General features: G+C 38.7%; 1 protein-coding gene across 3 annotated transcripts in view; it reads left to right on the top strand.

Annotated features, from left to right (window-relative positions):
* LOC150100720 (uncharacterized) overlaps positions 1–23035 on the top strand; it is a 217321-nt gene that overhangs the window by 145901 nt on the left and 48385 nt on the right. The window lies entirely within an intron of this gene.

Here is a 23035-nt window from a genome sequence, read left to right on the forward strand (position 1 = left end):
CCAGCAGTGCTTGAAGTATTGGAAAAGTACTATGATGACTAAAAACAGTGATGAACAAGACAAAAGAAAACATGGCTTTCATGATGCAGAATTTGTTTATAAGTACAGTACTGGTAATTTTACAATTGTCTAAGATCATGATGTTTTTTTTTTTTTTGAGTATTACAGATAACTGAATTTGGGCTCTATCTCCACTACTGTACTGTCATGTCTCAAGTACTCAAGTGATGAAACAATCCAGGAGACCCAGGAGGTGCAAGGAGGTACAAGTTTTATTATGTGTTAGTATTGTGTTATTATTATGCACCATATCTCCAGATTTGGTTAGAATCTTGTCTAGGACAGGAAATTCCTCCCCCCTCCTTCTCCATGCAGCATGAGTGATACCCTTCAAAGGCATACCATACATACTAGAGAGATTCCCAAATCTCCTCTATTTTGAGAATACAGAACTAAAAGAACTAAAATAGTGATGCAGGCCAGGTGCCAAATAGCACACAGGCACATGACCCAAACCCATCAGTAATGAGTCAGGAGGCTTCCCAGTCAGCTGGTGCATTATACTGCCACATACTCTGCCAGGTATGTGGATGGGAGTCTTTCACTTTGTTTGTCCTACTCATTTCATAAATCATGCAGTGCTCACGATCCAAGCTTCAAAAAGATCTGCAACTAGTGCGTTAAGACTGATATTCATAGATTTCAGTTTTAGTGAAATGGAAGCACCAGGTTATTCTTGTCCCTTCAGTGAATTGAGGATAACCTTCAAACTACCAGAATGCAGTCTTACCTTTTTTTTTTTTCCTCACCAAAGGGATCCCAACTCACCCACCCTTATCTTCAGTAATACACAAATCACCAGACAGGATCATATCTTATTCTAGAGTGAGATCTGATCAGTGGCTCCCTTAACCTCTGAAAAACTAGATTCTACTTTTCACCCATTCAGCTGTCAATTCCATAAAACCTCCCAGTTCAATCCTTGAAGTTAATAACAGCATCAGAAGCTTGAAAAGATAGTTGAAGCAGATGATCTTTGACCAGAAATACTCAAGTATGGAGGTATAAAAGTTTTAAAGTGGGAAAATGATAATCCAGAAGGCCTGGTTAGAAAGTTGAATTCTGGATGAGTGAAGATAGAGCTCTCATAGCTTCTATCTGCAAAAAGTGAAATAAAATTGAATGTGAGAATTACAGAGGAATTTGTCTACTAAGTGTTGCAAGTAAGATTTCTGCAAACATACTTGAGAAGAGACTAAGAAAAATTGAAGAAGAGAAACTTGAAGAAGCACAAACTGAGTTCAGGCCAATAGGGATTATCAAGATCATATTTTCACATTACTACAAATAGTTGAAAAATTATGGGAATATGACAAGGATCTGGGCTTAAGTTTCATAGATCTGGAAAAAAGCATATGACAAGATTCCAAGAGAACAGCTTTTCAAAATTTTATTGGATAAATGATACATTATACAGAACTTGATAAAAGTTAAATACGTTTTTAAGTCAACAATTAGAATTCAAGTACAGAAAAGTGGTTTGATGTCAGTGGTGGCCCCGTGAAGTTTTAAGTGAGAGTGCTGCCTATACAAAATAATTTTAAAAAAATTCTTTTTTTCCTAATCAGTAACCAATTTATTAATAAATAAATCTACAGATTTATTTATTAATAAATTGGTTATAATTAGGAAAAAAAGAATGATTTCTTTTTAATTTTGTATAGGCAACACAATCCACTTAAAACTTCACGGGCCGCCACTGTCTGATGTAATATCAGGGATTGCACTTGACTTTACACCAGGGCAACAAGAGTGCGCGAGTGTGCACGCACGCACACACACACACACTCCACTCTTATTCACATCTATATTGATCAAATTATGAAAGAAAGTAGCATTAAACGTGATATCCGAAATGGAGTGACCAAAATTTCTTCACTTTATAGCAGAATATTATACTAAATAAATCCAATGTGCACATCATTAGGATCCTTTAACTCAATTGAATACAGGTTTGTCATGAAAATCAGTAATAATAAGTCCATTGCCTGCATTCTGAATGGAGAACCTAGAGAACAAGCAAATTATTTAGTTATGTAGACACAATTTTTAGTCTAGATGGCAAATTAAATATGGAGGTAGACAGTATAATATAAGTAATGCTGATATGCGGATAGCCAGTTGAATAAATTTAAGGGTTACAAATAAAACAACAATTGATAAATGCCTAGAGATCATAGATATGGGAGATCTGAGAAATTATTATTATTTTTTTTTTTGTAGTTTTAATATTAATAAGTTCAAGATGTTGCATTTTGGAGTGCAGAAATATAGGGCTGTGTACTATATTGATGGTGCCATACTGCAGGAAGTGGATGAGATTAGAGATTTGAGGGTGATGGCTGACAGTAGACTGAAGTTCAGAGGACGTACTGTTCGTATTGCAAAGGCTGCACGTCATAGTGCTGCTATGATAAGAAGTAGTACTCTAACATGTAGGGATAAAGGAAGTGGTTGTGGCAGTATTTAAAGCACTGGTCAGACCTTTCTTGGACTACTGTGCTCAAATTCTGGTCACCTGGTTTTCAGTGTGATATGCAGACATTGGGAGGGTCCAGAGGTGAGTGAGTAAGACAGTATCAGGATTTTGGACTGTTGGCCATGAAGAGAGGTTGAAATAATGTGAATTGCAGAGTTTTGTGGATAGGAGGAAAAGAGGTGATATGATAAAGACATTTAAGTTAGTGAGAGGATTTATCAGATGAGATTATAAAAAGAGTAGAAGGCGAGAGGGGAAAAACCATAGGTCATACCTGGAAGTTATGTAAGAGTGTGGTGAAGAAGGGTCTGAGGAGTAGATTTTTTACATGGAGAATTGTCAGTGAATAGAATTCAGTACCCGAATGTGTTGTTAATGCAAGGAGTGTTAAGGATTTTAAGATTCGATATGAATAGTATGTTGTCAGTTGAATGAACCTCCTATGATGAGTCTGCTGACTCCATGGAGGATGTAATAATAATAATTCACAAACACCACAAAAGAAATGACACACAGAACTACAGACTTATAGCTAACCCACCAGTTATATCCAGAATTCTTGAAAAAATAACACACGCTAGACTACAGAACTACAATATTATCTCACAAAACCAATATAGCTTCCAGAAAACAAAAAGCACTACCACCTTATTAGCAGATATCTCCAATGTCATAAACAAGCTCTTAATAAAAATAAGTATGCTGTCTTTATACCTGTTGACATTTATACCTGTTATACCTGTTAATCAAAGCTTTTGACATCCTTCAATACAACATGCTGCTGACCAAACTATACTCAGTCAGAGTAAAAGGAGCTCTGCATACCTGGTTGAGGAACTATCTCTCAAACAGTGTACAAGTAGCAAAAATAGGCACAAATTACAGCTGGGGGGGGGGTATATAGGTAAAACATGGATGGGTTGAGTCCCCTCCTAATTGAGGGGTTACTGGCTTATTAAGGCAGCCAATTCGCCACTCCTCTGCTGCATCCCCTTAGGGTGATTTTCACGACTGTATCCGTGTGTGTTCATGGGGCCAGAAAAAACTAAGAAGAAGAATAACACGTATATGAATAAGAAGAGAGAGCAATTAATCAGCATGAGATACAGGCTATAGAAGAAGTAAAATGTAAGGATGAGAGAGAGAGAGAGAGAAAGAGATTATGATAGAATGGAGTGAGAAATGAATGAGCAAAAGGAGCAGGGAATTTGAGCATAGTTCAGAATGGAGTTAAAAGTGTGGCACAGCGAGTGCAGTCTAGTGTGAAGAGAGATAGATGGTGTATGACTTCACTTCTCAAATAAAGTTAGATCAATCAACTGAAGAAAGTATGGAATAACAGTGTTATTATTATTATTATCATTATTATTATTACTATTCACATAATTGGTATACAGTCAAAACAAGATATCATTTAAACAATTTGACTGGTGATACAGAACAATTCCGATTCTAACAAATGTAAAAATCTGTCAGGTAGCGTTGTAAAATATGGACAGTTCCAAGTAATACTGTGTATTGTAGATTATATAGGGTCACTTCGTTGATATTTAATTGCTGTAAATAGCTGGATAGCGTCTTTGAAATTGCACCAAGTGGACCGATAACTATTGGGATGACTTTGGTGTGTTTAAGCCACAGCCGGCCAACTTCGATTGCTAGATCTCGATATTTAGTAATTTTTTCCAGTTCATTGTTGTTAATGTTATTATCACTGGGTGCTGTGATATCAATAATCCAAACTTGTCAATGTTTGATAATTGTGATGTGAGGTCTATTGTGTTCTAAATGCCGATCAGTTTGTATTCTAAAGTCCCAGAGAATTTTTGCTGTTTCATTTTCCAGTACTTTCTCTACGTTATGCTGTCACCAGTTATCAGAAGTAGAAAAGCCATATTTTTTGCATACATGCCAATAAATTATTTTGGCCAGTTGATCATGGTGGTATTTATAGTCAGTTTGAGCTATCTTGCTACAGGCACTGATCAGATGTTCTACAGTCTCATCTTTCTGATTGCATAATCTGCATTTGCTGTTATTATTGATGTTCAAAATTTTTGCTTTTAAAGTTTGTAACATCTGTTCTTGAGCGGCTAGAATAAATCCTTCTGTTTCTTTTTTAATGTATTCATATTGCAGCCATTGTCACGTCTTGTTCACATCAATTTTGTCCTCAGTATCTCAAAGAAATTGGCCATGCAAGGGTTTATTTTTACAGTGCACATATCAGTCATTTTGTTGTTCCTCTTTGTAATTGGATCCTGTTGCTTTTAGAAGGCAATCTTGTGTAATTGCTTGAAGCATTGGCTCAGAGCTGTTGTTGATGTTGCTATTCTGATAATGGTTTTGAGGCTAATTCATGTGAAGTTGTGATAAATACGACAAAATATCTGATAGGTCTATAACAACATCCTATCAGATATTTTGTCTGATATAGATGAATGTATAGGGCAGTGACTATCAGATATTTAGAAAATTCTTTGGGTGAGTAAAAGGAGGGTGATACTAATGGAAATTTCATTTACAGTTTTTTTATTATTTCATTATTATTATTATTATTATTGAGGCCTCCATGGAGTCAAAACACTCATAGTGGAAGGTCCTTCCTAGGAAACACAGTCTATCAAGACTCATCGTGGGAGGTCCCTCCGAGGAAACATAAAGTCTATCATACCACTCCTTGAACTCATTGACCATTCTCACTCTCACCACTCTATCAGGCAATGCATTCCATGGTTTTCAATCACCATTCATGCAAAGAAACCACTCCTCATCCTCTTTCTCACAGTTTCCTTTCATAACTTCCAGGGATGGCCTCTTGTCATCATTCCTTCCTGCTGTTCAATCAAGCGAAAGAACTCCCAAATGTCAACCCTGTAACTACATCTCAACAGTTTAAAAGTCTCAATCATATCAGCACTCCTTCTATCTACCAAACTCTGCAGTCCACTTTCCCTCAGCCGATCCTCATAACTAACATGATACAGTCCTGAAACCATTTTTGTTAACCGCCTTTGTACCCTTTCCACAGTTAATTTATCCCCTTTCAAATCCTGGGGACCAAATCTGAGAACAATAGTCTAAGTGTGGTCTATCAGGGTTTTACAACAGAATGATAACTCTTTTATCTCTGCAGGTCAGCATCCTTCTCATTATTGCAGCAATTCTCTGAGTTACCTTCACCACCTTTGCAGTATGTCCCCTAAATTTCAGGTTTCTATCAATCATCAACTCCAGATCTCTTGTCTCCCTTACTTCCTCAAGTATTGCTCCTCCAATAGAGTAGGCAGCGTCCCATTGATGTATCACAAACTTCAAGACTTTACATCCTTCATTAAACTGACACCTCTCATTCATTTGTCCATCTGTCTAGCTTATTCAAATCCTCTTAATTGCAGGGCTACCACATCTGCACTATTACTAATAACCCTTCCCAGCTTCACGTCATCCGCAAACAACTGAATATCCCTCTGCAATCCACTTACAATGTCATTGATATAAAGGTTAAACAATATAGGTCCCAATACTGAGCCCTGTGGAACCCTCTGCCTCCTTGAAACAGCCACACCATACGCAACTCTCTGATACCTAACGGACAGCCAATCCCGAATCTAGTTAACCAACCTGACATCCAAACCCATGTGCTGCAACTTAAACATCAGCTTATCATGTGGCACCCTGTCAAATGCCTTTGCTAAATCTAAGAAAATGGCAATATATGCCTTTCCCTCATCTACTGCTCTTGTAACTTTATTATAAAAGGCTAGAATATTACTAAAACAAGAGCACCTCTTAACAAATCCATGTTGACTCTCACAGATAACATTACCCTTATCTACCCATTGCTGTATACGGTCCCTCACTAATTTCTCCAAGATCTTAACAACTACTGATGACACACAAACTGGCCTACAATTAGACACTTCCAATCTGCTACTGCCCTTATGCAATGGCAGTATCTTATCTTCCTTCCATTCCCTTGGCACTTCTCTTGTAGCCAGACTTTCATCGAAAAGCCAGGAGCTGTCAGTTCTTTAGCACATTCTCTCAAAACTCATGGTGAAATATCATCCAGTCCAACAGCTTTACTGACATCCAGAGTACTCAATATTTGGAACACACTTTCCTCCTGCACCTCTAAACCTCGAACCTGCCCTATCCCACTAGTATTAAAATTTACTCCTCCAGGATGAAATACTCCAATAAAGTGTTCATTGACCAATTCCACTATGTCCTCGGCATCAATCACTCTATTCCCATTTTTATCCCACAATGTCATTCCTTCACAATCATTTCTCCTCCTACTGGCCACATAGCTAAAAAATTCCCTAGGATTTTCTTTGGATCTTAAGGCCAATCTGTAATCATATTCCCGTTTTCACCTTCCTTACCATACTAGTCACTCTCCTGGCCTATGTCTTATATTCTTCATGCATATGTTCTTCACCTGTCTTCTTATATCTCTTCGATAGCCTCTTTTTCACAATGCAGTTCATGTTTAATATTGTTTGTCATCCACTTTACACCAAATTGTGTCCTCTTCTTCACTTGTAGAATACAGCTTGCTATTGCTGCTAACATATATTCCTTCACAATTTCCCAAGCGCTAATGATATCCCCGCCTTCCAATTAATCCCTCCATGAAACTTTCCCAAGTTGACATTTAAGACTATTATAATCACCTGGCTTATAATTCCACATAAGTTCCCGTCTCTTGGATACTTCTGCATGTCTATTTATCTTCCAAGTCAAAACCACACGGTCACTCTCTCCAACTGGTGGGAGAGATGTCATCTCAATTATTATCAACTCTCTGATGCTATGACCTCTTTTCCCTCTATTACATGTTGATTAAGACATTTGTTCCTCAAGAATTCTAGAATTTCCATTCCCTTATTGCTATATGCATCTTCCTCTCCCCAATTTATACTGCTGTAGCCAAAATCTCCCATAATAATCATTCTTCTTGCACTTGCCAAGCTCAACTGTCTAAACATTTCCTGGTCCCCACCCTCTGTGCTCCTTGGTTTATAATAACACCCCACTTAATATCCTGTCTTGCTCGCCTCTACCTCACACTATATGTTTTCAAAATCATTAGTGTCACTGCCTTCCAAAGCCTCCACTCTTAGAGGACATAAGTCATTGCTTATCATAAGCAGTACTCCACCACCACGCTTTCCCTTCCTATCCTGCCGAAAAATGCTGTACCCTGCTACTTCTATTCCTGTTATTATATCCTCTTCTGTCAACCACATCTCAATGATCTTAATAATGTTTGGTCAGGCTGATGCTATCAATGTCACCAATTCCTCTCCTTTATTCTGGATACTCCTGGCATTAGTATAAAGCATAAAAATGCCACTGTTTCTATACCCAGCATTATCCCCTCCAGATTCCAATGGACTCAGCGTTACCTGATGTTGTCCCCCTTCTGCCAAGTACCCATTCTCACAGGAGACACCCCTGCTACCATCCACCCTGGGTATTCTAGTTTCCCTGCATTTACACACCAACTCGTTCAGAACAGCAATCTCTCCAGATGCCTACATCCTTCCTCATTCAAATGCAAGCAGTCTCTCGCATACAATTCCATTCTGTCCTCAATTGCCCTCCAAGCATCCACATATTCCCGTATAATCTACTGGTATACCTAGAGTCCGTATAATAAATCAAGTAGGGTTTAAATGGATGAATAACACCATTAAGCTTGAGCTGCAAAAAAAGAAACAACTATGGAGGGAATTTAAGGAGAAGGGTGACCGGCAGGCACATGAACGGTATAAAGCGCAGGCCAGAAGGGTGACGAGTGTGGTAAGAAAAGCAAAAAAGGATTACGAAAGAACATTGGCCATGCAGGCTAAAGAGAATCCTAAACAGTTTTTTAGATATGTAGCAAGTAAAAGGAAAAATGTACATGGCACTTTGATTTTAAGGATTGCCGATGGTAGGGAGGTAACTGAATCAGTAGAGATAGTTGAGTTACTGAGTGAGCACTTTGCAAGAGTATATCATCCAGGTGGTGACATTGCAGAAACAAATAAACCAGTAGATTATATGGGAATTGTGGTTAATGAAGTGGAGGTGAGTAGTCTATTGCATAACCTCAATGTCAATACATCTGTGGGATTGGATGGTATACCAGCTCGTGTTGTACAAGAAGCAGCTAAAGAATTGTCAGTACCCTTGACCATTTTGTTTAATTTGAGTCTCGGGTCTGGGTTAGTCCCGAGCGGGTGGAAAGAGGGGAAAATAGTTCCACTGCATAAAGGTGGTTCCAAGACTGCTGTTGTAAATTACCAACCGATTAGCATATCAGGAATCATTGTCAAGGTCTTAGAGAAATTAGTCAAGAAAAGAATACAGGATTGGATAGATGAAAATGGGATATTGTATGGCGGACAACATGGTTTTGTGAAGGGTAGATCATGCCTCAGTAACTTGCTCACATGCAAGTTACTGAGGTATCCTATCAAGGCCTTTGATAGGATACCACATGGAACCCTAATCAGTAAACTGGAGCAGATGGGGATAGATATAGGGTTGGTGAGATGGATAGGAGGGTGGTTGAAGGAGAGATATCAAAGAGTGGTTTATTCAGGAGTGGAGTCTAAAAGACGTCTTGTGACTAGTGGAGTGCCACAGGGCTCTGTTCTTGGACCACTACTTTTCAATTTGTTCATCAATGATATTGGAAAGGATCTGAGAGGAAGTGTTCACTTGTTTGCTGATGATGCAAAGTTGGGTAGAGCAATTGTGAGTGCACAGGATGTCAAAATTTTACAGGATGATTTGGATAGTTTGGAGGACTGGGCTAGGAAAAATGGATGTCAATTTAATGTGGCAAAGTGTAAGGTTATGCACTTTGGGGTGAAAAGAATAGCAGCAGTATATCGCATTGGTGGAACCATACTCCAGGAGATTGATGAGGCCAGGGATTTGGGAGTGTTGGTGGATAGGGAATTGAAGTTTAGGGGGCACATTGCAAAAGTAACTAAAACAGCTCACCAAATCACTTGGCTTCTGAAAAATACTTTAACATGCAGAGACGAACAAGTTGTTGTTCCTCTGTATCGAGCCTTGATAAGACCCCATCTGGACTTCTGTGCCCAGTTATGGGCACCAGGGTTTCTTCGTGATGGGGAGGAAGTGGAGAGGGTCTAGAGACGAGTGACCAAGATGATAGCAGGTCTGTGGAATGAACCTTATGAGAATAGGTTGAAGATTTGTGGGTTTCAGAAATTGGACGATAGTCGAAGGAGGGGTGATATGATTGAGACATTCAAATTACTGAAGGGTTTTTATAAGATTGATCCAGAACATATTTTTGAAAATATGACTGGTGGTGGGAGGACTAGGGGCCATGCATGGAAGCTGGGCAAGAGCGTGGTTGACAAGGGTGTTAGAGCTAGGTTCTTTACTTGGAGAGTGGTAAATGAGTGGAATAAGCTTCCAGAGTCTGTTGTGGGTGCTACGACCGTGAGTGAGTTCAAGGCAAGGTATGATAGATACTGTGTGAATGTTGAATAGTTGTTCTTGACATGATGTTAGGGCCTCCCTCGATGAGTCTGTCGACTCCTTGGAGTTTCCCGGAACAATAATAATAATAATAATAATAATATTCAAATCCTCTCTTGTGACATATCCTAGCTATTATGTTATTCAATATTACTGCTCTTCTGCTCAGCTCGTCACTATCATATCTAGGCAACATGCACACTATCTTTCCTCTCTGCATCTTCTTTCATACTACCTCAAGAATCTCATATCTCTCACTGCCCAATTTACATTACCTCTCAAGTCATTCATTCCTACCATCACAATCAACTCATCCACCCTTTCACCCCCTCTTAATTGCCATAGCCACACTTTCTATCATTCCTCGAGGCAAACAATCCTCATGCATCCTATCTTGAACACCACGGATCATTGAGTCCCAATACATTACACCTCTTACCACCCTGTTCTTCGATTGCTCACATACATCTCTCTCTCTCTCTCCTAACACTTTCTCTCTGTGTTCCCCTACTTACCTGCCTTCCTGACATCACTCTATCCCTGGTTCCAGTGTTTCCTCACATTCTTCTCATTCCCTCTCTCCTACTGTTTCCATTCTCTCCTCTTCTATCATTCCCATAACTCTCTCTCATTCCCTCTCGTCTACTGTACCTATTCTCTCCTCTTCTATCATTCTCATAGCTCTCTCTCCATTCCCTCTCTTCTACTGTTCCTATTCTCTCCTCTTCTACTGTTCCCATATCTCTCTCTCATTCCCTCTCTTCCACTTATCCTATTCTCTCCTCTTCTATCATTCCCATTAACTCTCTCTCATTCCCTCTCTTCTACTGTTCCTATTCTCCCCTCTTCTATCATTCCCATAACTCACTCACACTCCTACTCTGATTTGCCTTGCATTCGTCTCTTCCATTCACCTAATCTCATCTTTCATGCTTCTTATCTCATTCCCTAGACATTCTGCCTGCTCTTTCAGCTCATCTATCTCTCTCTCTCTCTCTGCAGGTCAGCCACCTCTTATTTGCCATTCATCCTCCCAATTGAGACCAGCTCTGAAAACTTCACTATCCTTCAACCTTTCCATACTCCCTACTCTCATTATTATTTTATTGATATTTTTCTCACCATTCTCACCCTCTATCACACCACTCATTGCTCTACGTGGAGAATCTCCCGCCTCTGACTCAGCGAGGTCAGTTATAGTCATCTCTAACTCACCAAGTTCCTCCCATTGCCTGCATTTTGCGCATATATGTATTTCTCCTTCTCTCAACTGCCACATATACAACCGCCAGGACGCATACTTTCCACAAGTCCTGCATGCTACAAAATCCAGTATGATATCACGCAAAATGGATATAAGAATTGGAAAGAGGAGGGAACAAATAGAAGAAAAGAGAGCGCATTTCTTGAGTTTATGCAAGATAACATAGGATGATTAAAGAAACTTGAAGTTTCAGAGTGCTGGATTTAGTGATAGCCTGAGAGCGTGTAATTGTGAATGTGGTGTCAGTACTACTGCTGATTAGTGAGAGTGATAGTAAGGTAGATGGTGGTGGGGCACTGCAGAGGAAGTAATAGAATTATCTGATGAGTAATTTGTGAGTGTATGCTACTGCTGAGAGTGTTGTTGTACAAATACTAATGGGAGAGTGATATGTATAAAAAAAATAAGATATATATATATATATATATGTGTGTGTGTGTGTGTTTTTTCCAGAATCACACACACAAAGGGTTGCAAGATCTTTTGCACCTTGGTGCTGTCTCTGGTCAAGAAAAAAAGAGAAAGAAGGAATCTCTCAGCATATTTCATGATGAGCTGAGGGTTGTAATCTTTGAGGATGAGTAAGGAAGGCTAGAGAGAATGAAAGAAATCCTGTATAAGTTTGAAGCTGAACAGTAAATGAATTTTGACAAACAAATACTTGTGTTCTTACAATTTGGAAGAAAATGGAGGAGCGATGGTGTCTAGTTGAAGGCAGAAACAGGTTATCTATGAGACAGTGATTAGACCTAGAATTCCCCTCTAAACATTACTTTTTCAAACCACTTTTCTGGCCTCAGATATGTACAGGGGTAGTCACTTGCATTTGATAAAAACATCTACTACCTAAAGGCATTCAGTAATATTAGCAGTTATACCCATGAGAAGCAGAGCCTTGAGTGAAAAAGCTCATCAAGTTTCTTGGAGGTTGAAGAAGCTATGGCTGAGATGTATTGTGCCAGGAGAGGTTAGTGGCACAACACATTCCAAGAAGGGAAATCTGATCCTGTTTAGTGATCTGAGTTTTAAGGGAAGTGAAGTCTCCCTTGAGAGATGAGACAGGATTATGGTTAGGAGGCTGTTCAAAACTTATCCTTGCTCTACTGAAGGATAGTAAGGAGATCAGAGTTTAATGCATCAGTTATAGAAGATCTCGAAGCTTCTTATGATTGTGCGCTATGTGGTTTGTTGTGTAGTGGACAATCATTACAAGTATTTGCCAACCATTTGTCGAATGAAGCAGAGGAATGGAGTGTCATCAGCATAGGTATGGATAGGATATGAGGTCATATCCATAGCTATGCTTATGAGAAGGCTATTTATGTACAAATGGAAGAGTAAGTGAAAGGACATAGTCATGAGGTACTGCACCAATGCTGTAGTCCTAAGGTACTGCAGCATTAGTGGGAATATCTCAGAAGAGAAAGTCATCAACCAGAAGGGAAGTTGGTGATGCAGTTGTAAAGGGTAAAAGGCTGACCATAAGATGGTAGTTTGATGAAAAAACCTCTGTGCCAGAGTCGATCAAATACTCTGAAATGTTGAGTGTGACTACATGAGTTTTTCCAAACCTTACCATGACTTTGGTCCATAAGTGGGCGGTGACAGCTAGGAGATTGACTGTGGATTTGGAGGCAAAATCCATATTGTTGGTTATTAATTACCAGTTGGACTTTTAGGTTGTGAAGATGGCTACTGTTTGATGATCTCCATAGTTTTGGGAGAATTGAAGTAAGAGCAACTGGATGGTGATTTGTGGCTAACTTTTATCACTATTTTTTTTTTTTTTTGAATTAAAGAATGGACTGAATATAGGCTTGTTTCTATGCTGTAGTGTAGATGACAGTTGAGTAGGAAAGATTGAAGAAGCAATACAAGATTGGTGTGAGTTCTGGAGTGCACGTTTAGTACAGTATTGAGGATACCATCAGGATTAGATGATTTGTTGGCGTTCAAGTTATTCAGGATTCTTCTGATTTCTATCTGATAAAAAACTTAAGGGATGCATGCAATGCAGTTTTTGGTAAAATGTGGATATGGGGGGGGGTGATTACTTTGCCTTGGTCATTAATGAAGGAATTGGAGGAAAATAATAATGCCAGTAGATCAGCCGTGTATTAATGGTATTATATAGCATGCGCAAATGTGTAAGAAAGAGGTGGAAAGACAGGTGAGAAAAAGTTTTGCCTGATGGCCTTGGTGTAAGACTGGAAAGCTCAACTGCCATTTGCCTTTTCAAAATCAGATTTAGATTTCTTGATGCATTGTTGCAGCTATCATGAGCTGCATTATAGGCTATATGTGATAGTGGAGATTTGTTCTTGCTCTAAAAAGATATCCACTTGTGATATGCTAAATATTTTTTCTTGGATTGCCTTGGCACATATTTTTGGAGAACCAAGAATTGGATAGTGGTCAGTAAACTTTGGATGGAGGAGAGGATGAAGGCCTTCATTCCTGTAAAAATTATTTCTGTTTCTGGTCTTCAATGCAGAAGTGAATGAACTAGAGGTCATGTAATAATAATAATAATAATAAGGTTGTCTGATTAGGTGAAATATCATCAGACATTTTGAGAGAATGTGCAATGGAGTTAACCATGCTCTTCATTTGGGTGTTTAATGAGAGTTTGAAAGGAGTTGTAGGAAGGGCAGTGATACTACATAAAAGGAGTGCTAAGAAAGAGAGAGAGAGAGAGGTTTCTAATTACAGACTAGTCTGCATATTGGAAGTTGTGTTTGAAGTATTGGAGAGAGCGATTTAGGTTGATAGGCATAGGTTTATCTGTTGAAGGATAGTATGAGTTTGTAAAATTATAACAAGCTTCAGAGTGCGCTTGCAGCCATCCCATGGCAGAACATATTGCAGGGGAAAGATGTTAGCAGTTCATGGGATAAAATCAGCGGGTATCTGAAGAAAGCAATATCAGATTGTGTCCCCATGGTCAGGAAGTCAAACCAACCAAGGTTGATAGGCATAGATTAGATGGATGAGCAGTAGTATCAAGCTTGATCTGCAAAAAAAGAAAATGTTATGGAGAATTTACAAGGAGAAAGGCGATCAGTACACCCATGAGCAGTACAAGGCCCAAGCTAGGAAGGTTACCAGCATAGTAAGAAAAGCTAAATCAGATTATGAGAAGACCTTAGCCAAAGAGAACAAGGGTAATCCCAAAGAGTTCTTCCGCTATGTAGCAAGTAAAAGGAAGAATGACTTCGGAAGGATAACTTTAGTGGGTGCTGATGGTATTGAAGTGACAAAATCAGATGTAATAGTCGAGTTACTGAGTGATCACTTTTCAAAAGTCTATCACCCAAGTGAGGATATCGCTGTACCTGTAGCAATAACTAATGTGAGAATTGAAGCTAAAGAATCAGAGGTATTTAATATATTGCAAAATTTAAATGCAAACACTACTGTAGGCTTAGATGGAATATCAGCTCGGGTGTTGCGTGAATGTGCAAATGAATTGCCAACCACTCTTACTTGGATATTTAATTTAAGTTTGAACTCTGGTATGGTCTCTAGGGAGTAGAAGTTAGGCAAAGTAGTTCCTTTGCATAAGGGTGGCTCTAAAACTGCGGTAGTTAATTACAGACCAGTCACAATCTCAGGAGTAGTGGTAAAAGTATTGGAAAAGTTGGTTAAAGACAAAATTCAAGAATGGGTGGATCAGGATATGATACTCTATAGAGGCCAACATGGTTTTGTTAAAGGTAGATCCTGCCTTAGCAATCTATTAACTTTTCATAATAGAATGACATCTGAGTTGAACAAAGGAACTGGCTACACAGTGGTACTTCTGGATTTTGCTAAGGCTTTTAACAGGATACCCCATGGAACACTGTTACGCAGATGGGAATGGATATACTGAATTGGTGATATGGATAGGAGAATGGCTCAGGGAGAGATACCAGAAGGTGGTGTATGGAGGAGCCGAGTCCAGGATGAGGCAGGTGACCAGTGGTGTGCCTCAGAGCTCTGTGCTTGGGCCATTGTTGTTTAATTTGTATATAAATGATATAGGAAATGACTTAAAGGGAGATATTCAGTTGTTTGCTGATGATGCAAAGTTGGGTAGCGCAATAAAAAATCAAGCTGATGTTGAAAGTTTGCAGGATGATTTAAATAAGCTGGTAGAATGGGCAAAAGATAATGGATGTCAGTTCAGTGTGGAAAAATGTAAAGTCATGCATTTTGGGATTAAAAGATTACCAGCTGTGTACTACATTGATGGAACAGTACTCCAAGAGATTGATGAGGCTAGGGACTTAGGGATGTTGGTAGATAGGGACATGAAGTTCAGAGGATACATTGCTAAGGTGTCCAAGATTGCACATAGGATTACTTGGTTGTTGAGGAACACACTAACATCCAGAGATAAAGAGGTTATTATTTCCCCTTTATAAAGCATTGATACTTCCACATTTGGATTACTGTGCTCAGGTCTGGTCACCTGGATTCCTTGGAGACGAGGAGGCTGTGGAGAGGGTTCAGAGACCAGTGACCAAGTTGGTGAGTGATGTAAAAATTGCTCCCTACATTGATAGATTGAGAGCTTGTGGATTGCAGAGGTTGGTTGATAGGCGGAGAAGAGGGGATATGATAGAAACATTTAAATTACTGAAAGGTTTTTATAGGATTGATGCAGGGGAAATGTTTCAGCTGTGTGATAGTGATGGAAGAACAAGAGGTCATCCCTGGAAATTAAAGAAGCGTGTGGTTAACAAGGGTGTCAGAACAAGTTTTTTTGCCTGGAGGGTGGTGAATGAGTGGAATTCATTGCCTGACTTAGTTGTGAGCTCTTCATCTGTAAATGAATTCAAGAAGAGATATGACAGATATTGTTTTGCTAGTTTGGGTCTCCTGCGATGAGTCTACTGACTCCATGGAGATACCCATAATAATAATAATAATAAAAGAGAGAACACAGAACATCAGAATGCACTCATTTATGGACAAAAAATACTGTTGTTATTGATACTGGGCAGTAGATGACATTTGGATCTGTTAATAATAATAATGATTATCACTGACTGTATTTCTTTAGATGATTTTTATAAACATATGACTGCCTCCTACCTAAATATTATCATGTTTATCTGTTTCATGTTAATTAGGGTGAAACTCATTGTTACTGTTTTCTTCCTGCATTCCACTTTGAATGGAGATAGTGCTGTCATCATTAACAATATGTCAAGTGTCAGGTTGACACTAGCAAATAGTCATGGAAGCAGAGTAATCATTGCAACGGTATAGTGGAATTATTGAATGACCACTTTTGTCTGAGCGGTTAGCCTAGTGGCTTTGTGTTTTGCAACCATTTGCCTGGGGAAGAAGTGTCCCAGGTTCGATTCCCGTCGAAGACGTGAGGTACTTGAGGATCTTCCTCGGGCATAGCCAAGTAAGCCGGTCTTGGGCGCAGGCAGTAGGGTTTTTTCTGTTAGTTTATCTGGCATTTTTCATCCCGCAAGCAGGCAAACTGGCCCTGTGAATATACGCTTCTACAGTCAAGAATATATCCCCCCCCCCCCAGCAGGAGACTAGGCGACTGGTCGGTTGGAAGTGGTACTAACAAGAAGTTGCATCTAAGTAACACGCGACCCTGCATAGGAAGCTGGAATAACGCATAATGAAAGAAGTTTGAATGGCCACTTTATCAGCATATATATCATGCTGGTGTAAATGATGCCATGTAACATGCAGAAGGTAGAAAAGTATTAGGAGGACTGGAAGTGAAAGAATCAAAGGTGTATCAGGTGTTGGTTGGGATAGATGTTAATAAGGCTGCAAGAATGGATGACATATCACTACATATTTTTAAAGAATGTGCACAACTGTTAGTTATGCCCTTGAATTGGTTATTTAATGAAAGTCTTGCAGTGGGTAAGGTTCCTATGGAGTGAAAAGAAGGCAAAATAATACCATTCCATAAGAATGGTTCTAGGACAAAAGTTTCCAATTATAGACCAGTATGTATAACTGGAGCTGAAGTCAAGGTGTTAGAGAGATTGGTTAGAAATAGAATACATAATTGGATTGATGGACATACAGTATGGTGTCAAAGTTCAGTACTGTTTTTTTTGCACCATACCATATGTCCATCAATCCAATGGACACCAGTCCATCAATATTGCTGCACTCCAGTATGAAAGAAAATAATGCTCAACAATAAACGCCTTTTCCTCCAATGTCAACACCATTGCTACAGCTAAATGTAATGGTGTAGACTCTTTATGTACACAGGCTATGAGATATGCTATTTGACTGCATGCACATTAATAGAAGAGCACATGTAGAGTCTACAGTTAATGTAATACTCTACATGTAGAGTATTACATTTAACTGTAGCAGTGGTGCTGACATTGGAAGAAAAGACATTTATTGTAGCATTATTTTTGTTCATATTAGAGATGGTAGAGCAAATGGTTCAAGCCTGTTTGTTTGCGAGCAGTTTGTTCATTGTTTCCATAAGCATGTCCCAAGCAATAGTGTCATCATTGCCTTAATCAAGAGGTTCCAATGTTCCAATGTACTGGGAACCACAAATGTTAACACACATAATAATCACAGGCATGTGCTGGAGCAAGTGTTACAGTCTCTGAAATGCAATCAATGTTGAACAGCAGTAAAACTTGGGATGCCAAGGCAGTCACTACAGAGTCCTTAAGGAACTGGGTGCCTTTTTGTACGTCATTTAGACTCCTTCCTCAGTCATCTCAATAGCCTACATCCAAGAATCCAGTTTACTATGGAAAAGGAAAAGAACAATTGTTTACCCTTCCTAGACACCTTAGTCACACGCTTGCCTAATGATATGCTTGCCTTCACTGTATACAGAAAACCCACACACACAGGTAGATACATTCACAAACTCTCACACCACCACCCCTCTCAACAATATGGCATTATTAAAACTCTTACCAAGAGAGCCCACAATCTTTGTTCCAGTGGAACTGCCCTCACTACTGAGCTTAACTACATATACAACACTTTCCTCTCCAATGGCTACAGCGATCACAGTATCAAAAAAATAATTAGTTCCTCTCCCATTCCCGGTCCTTCTCGTCAACAAGAATTTAAAAATGCCATCACCATACCCTACAACCGTGGCACATCCGAAAAAATAGCCAAGATTCTAAAAAAGTACAACCTACACACAGCATATAAACCCCACCGCAAACTTGCTACCCTTATCCGTTCTACAAAAGATCAGCTCCCTCCTCTCTCTCTCTGCCTGGAGTTTACAAAGTACCCTGTTCCTGTAAGCTGGCATACTTTGGACAGACAGGCAGATCAGCATCCATCCGCTTAGAGGAACACAAGTCTTACATCTGTAAACATAACTATGGTCATTCAGGCTTGGCTGACCATGTCTTGGACACCACCCACAGAGTATCATGGAAGAAAACCACCATGCTCCATCACAGCAAATTCAAGAAAGAGAGACTATTCTTAGAAGCAGCAGCAGCTCTTAGAAATCAACCAAATCGTAATAAATACAGTTGCATTAAGCTTCCGAAAATTTGGGAAACACTCATCACCAGAGATCCTACTTTATATTCCAGGCCACCTACAACTGCCCTTAGAGGCCATCCACCTAGATAGGACTTTAGTGTTACCCATGTGGTTGGGCTTAGTATTGTATGATATTTGTGTTATGTTACATTAGTTATTTTTGTAATCCCCGTAGATGTCCTAGTGACTAGGACGAAATATAGGAAGTATTAAATTCTTTTTTAATCCTTTCTGAGTGTTGTAAAAAATCCATTAAACCTCCAACATTATGACCTCACATCACTTGATGCCTTTGTTTGGGATATGTTGAAGGAATGGGTATTCCACCATGACCCACCTTCAAACCTCAATGAACTAAGGGATAAAATTACATGATATATCCAGCAGATATCCTAACCCTTGTTTGACAGAGATCCAGAACCTTCACATGCACTACGAAACATGTCTTGAAAGACAAGATGCCCATTTTGAGCACATAATCTACTGTTCTTAATCATTTATTCAACCAAGATTCCACCACTAGTTGAAGACGTACGTATCATCATGTGTAAACACATATTTCTTTGTTAATAAACCTATTTACTCCATAACATATATCTTTATATTTATTCAGTACTTTTTTTTTTTTTCACCATACTGTAGTATTCTTTATAATGGTCAGCATTGATTTGTAAGTGGTAGGTCTTGTTTTAGTAATTTACTTGCATTTTATGATAAGGTAATGAGAATGTTAGATAACGTCGATTCACATATAGTGATATTCTTGGTCTTTGCAAAAGCATTTGATAGATTACCACATGATAAGCTGGTGTACAAGCTGCAGAGGATGGGAATAAATAGTATATTGGTTAGATGGATTGGTGATTGGCTTTCTGAACGATACCAGCAAGTTGTGTATGATGAAGCAATGTCTCAAAAGAGGAGGGGTAACTTGTGGTGTGCCCCAAGGTTCTTTTCTTGTACCCCTGCTGTTTAACTTGTTTGTAAATGATATATCATGTGGACTGACTGGGGACTTTTAGTTTTTTTACTGATGATGCAAAATTAGGGAGACTTATAAGTAGCACTGCTGATATTAATTCCTTTCATGGAAATTTGAATAGACTTTGACTTGGACAAAGCAGTGGGGTTGTAATTTTAACATTAATAAGTGCAAGGTGGGACATTTTGGAGTGCAGAAATATAAGGCTGTGTACTATATTGATGGTGCTGTACTGCAGGAAGTGCATGAGATTTGGGTGATTGGCAATAGATTGAAGTTCAGAGGGCATATTGCAAGTGTTGCAAAGACTGTACATCGTAGTCCCACAATAGCAAGAAATGCACTGACATGTAGGGATAAGGAGGTAGTTTTGCCACTGTATAAAGCATTGTCCTCAAATATGGTCACCTAGTATTCATCGTCATGTGAAAAAATTGGAGAGGGTCCAGAGATGAGAGACTAAGACAATACCAGGACTCTGGAATGTTGGCTATGAAGAGAGGTTGAAGGAATTTGGATTGCAAAGTTTGATGGATAGGAGGAAAAGAGGTGATATGATATGATATGATATGATATGATATGATTATGATTATGATATGATATGATATGATATGATATGATATGATATGATATGATATGATATGATATGATATGATATGATATGATATGATATGATATGATATGGAATGGAATGGACGTTTAAGTCAGTGAGGGGATTTTATTGGATTAATCCAGATGAGATTGTAAAAAGAGGGGAAGAACCAGAGGCCATCCCATCCCTGGAAATTATGTAAGAGTGTGGTGAAAAAGAGTGTGAAGAGTAGATTTTTTACACGAAGAATTGTGAGTGAATGGAATGCATTACCAGAATACGTAATAATAATAATAATAATAATAATAATATGTCTTTTCATCCTTCCTATCTTCTTTTCTTGGAACATACTGTGTACTTCATTTCCTGTCTGTTTTTAAGAGCAAGTTGTATTATTCAAAGAACAAATTTGTTCCCTTTATTTCTAACACTTCTGGCTGGCATTATTATTATTATTATTATTATTATTATTATTATTATTATGTTGGTAGCCTCCATGTAGTCAACAGACTCATCATGGCCCACTCAACCATCAACATGTTTATCATAATGAGCTCTGAAGTTATTTATGCTACTTGCATTCACAATGCACTCCATTCACTAACAAATCTCCATGCAAAAAATCTACTCTTCAAGGCCTTCTTCACCACATCTTTATTCAACTTCCAGGGATGGCCTCTCATTCTTCCCATCTTAACATCTACTGTTTTTATAATTCCTTCTGTATTAATCTGATAGAATCCCTTACAGGGGTGACTCGTGCATAGGCACTGCAGAACTGCAGCACCCCCAATTTTTTCGATATATAAATATATTTATTAATTTATTTATATTTGCTTGTAATATTTAATTTTATCATCAACAATCCTGTACAATTCTCTTATTTTATATAAAAAATAATAAAAATCCATCTTGTAGCACCTAGGAGGGCGAAGGATGCTTGTAGCACTGTGTTTACCACAGTGTCATATTGCTAAGCGTGCAAGCATATGCACGTCATAGTAAGATACGAACTATTAGCGTAATGCGGCATCGTCTGTTGCGCAGTTCCACTGTTGTTTTATGCAGTTTGCTCCAGTAGTAGAGTGCTCGTAATGCTTATTGTGTTTACTCCATCTCTTTAAATATTTGGACATTACAATTAAAACATAACATTTGTTATAGTTTTTATTTTAGAACATCCTTGGGGTTATGATAATGGATTTCATTTTAAAGTAATTTTGGATTATACTAAACTGTATAATTTTATCGATAATAAACAATATTTTTTCATGATACAAAACAAGAAGAATATATTTTATTTTTAAGTAATTATGAATTATACCAAACTGTATAATTTTATCGATAATAAACAATATTGTTTCATGTTTAATTTTTTTTTTTTAAATTTTTACCATAATTTTGATATTTTATTCAAACACGTATACTCCAAGTTGTATGTATATTTCGAAAGTTGCAACCCCCCTCCCCCCACGATTTCAAGCCACGAGCCGTCACTGATCCCTTAACTAACTTGAAGGTCTGTCTATCATATCTCCTCTTTTCCTCATATACACCAACCTCTGTAATCCACATCCTCTCAAACGCCTTCTTCATAACCAGCACTCCAGAGTCTTGATATGACTGTGGTCATTAGCCTTTGGACTCTCTAGTGTTTCCACATCACAATGAAAAGTAGGTGACCAAATCTGAGCAGAATAGTCCATATGTGTTCTGACCAATGCCTCATATGAGGCACCAGCACCTCTTTACCACTACATGTCAATTTTTTTTTTATTCATAGCAGTAATAATGTGCAGTCTTTGCAACACTTGCAGCAGTGTGCCCTCGGAACTTCAGTCCACTGTCTACCATCACTCCAAGATCCTGAATCTCATCCACTTCCTGAAGCACAGCTCCACCAATACAATATATAGCTTTATACCTTTGTCCCAAAGTGTAACACCTTGCATTTATTAATATTAAAACTGCAACCTGGCTCCCTTGTCCAAGCTAAAGGTTATGTGTATGTATTAAGCACTCTCCCTTAAAATGTATCTATCGTTGCAGTGCATGCCTGCTCCTATAAAATCCTGCGTGCATTCTGGAATGCACAACTGAAAAGTAGTTTGCAGGTGTTGGATTGAACAATCCAGTATGGAGTTGTCTCCATACTGGATTTTATTATTACTATTATGTAACACCTCCAGGGAGTCCAAAGGCTCATCGAGGGATTGTATCTACACTACAATTCTCCAATCTCCACCGACCGCAACTACCTTCATCATCTACATGAATGCCATCTACCACCAACTACTGCCATGAGTATTTTCACAGACAATCACAAATATCCATGCCCATGGCAGGATCTTTTGTGATCCCACAGCCTTTTGGCTGGAGAGGCAGACACGTTAACTACTTGGCCAACCAGGCTGGCAGTATTATTTTTTATAGGCAATTGATTAGTCGTTTTGGTTACCTTCGCAATATGCCCTCTAAACTTCAACTCTCTGTCCATCATCATATCCTAGTCCCTCTCCTCAGTTTCCTGCAGTTCCATTCCATCAATTTCATAATGATTATGAAATAAAATCCATACTGGATTTTATTATTACTATTACGTAACACCTCCAGGGAGTCCAA

The sequence above is a fragment of the Typopeltis vanoorti genome, chromosome 12 (assembly GCF_054136105.1).
Source record: "Typopeltis vanoorti isolate ZY-2024b chromosome 12, IOZ_Tvanoo_1.0, whole genome shotgun sequence".
Taxonomy (NCBI): Eukaryota; Metazoa; Arthropoda; class Arachnida; order Uropygi; family Thelyphonidae; genus Typopeltis; species Typopeltis vanoorti.